Source organism: Colobus angolensis, unplaced genomic scaffold (genome assembly GCF_000951035.1).
Source record: "Colobus angolensis palliatus isolate OR3802 unplaced genomic scaffold, Cang.pa_1.0 Scaffold191, whole genome shotgun sequence".
Taxonomy (NCBI): Eukaryota; Metazoa; Chordata; class Mammalia; order Primates; family Cercopithecidae; genus Colobus; species Colobus angolensis.
The window spans coordinates 6,458,191-6,459,089 of record NW_012115055.1 but is presented as its reverse complement, the minus strand read 5'-3'; positions in this window follow the sequence as shown (position 1 = coordinate 6,459,089).

Genomic DNA, 899 nt, shown 5'->3' with positions numbered 1-899 from the left:
AAAAAAAAGTACAGAATCTGGGAGAAAGAATGTGGGTCTCAGAAAATATTCAAAGGAAATGTGGCTGAAAACTCCCCAAATCTAGTGAAAGACATACATCTACAGATTTAAGAATATGAATCTCGAATAAGATAAACCTTAACAGAAAGCTAAGACATGATAATTAACTCTAAAAAAACTAATTACAAAGAATAATCTTGGAAGCCTTCATAGAGAAATGGCAACTTATTTATAGAGAAAAAAAAACATTTCTAAAACAGTAGATTTCTCCTCTGAAATCATGTAGGTCAAAAAAAAAAAAAAAAACATTGCATGTTTCAAGCACTAAAAGAATCATCAAGTGCAAGTTCTATGTGTGGCAAAACTATCCTTCAGAAATAAAGACAAAATAAAACATCACTGGATGACAGAAAACTAAGACAAATTTTCACTAACCTTAAAAAAAATAGCTAAATGAAGTTCTTGGAACTTCAGAAAAGAAAGAACATTGAAATTAATAGAAATAAAGGTAAATATAATATACTGTTCTTATAAATTTATTGAATTACATCAGTTTGTTGAAGTAAAAATTAAAAATACATTGTGTACAGTACATGCCAGAGAAATTCTTAAAAAAATTATAACACAAATTGGGCAGGGTAAAGGGATATAATTAGAAGATTTTTACATTTATTCTACTTGGAAGAAAACAGCAGTATTAGTAGACCGTGTTAAAATACTTATGTATATTCTAATACTTAGAACAACTATTAAGAAAATCATTCAAAGCAAGAACTTAAAAATGCATTATACATAAATCAAGGAGAAATCCTAAATCATGTTCAAACAATCCAAAGTAAGGCAAGGAAAGAGAAAGGAATGAGAAACAGAGGAAATAAACATAAAAATGTATATATATA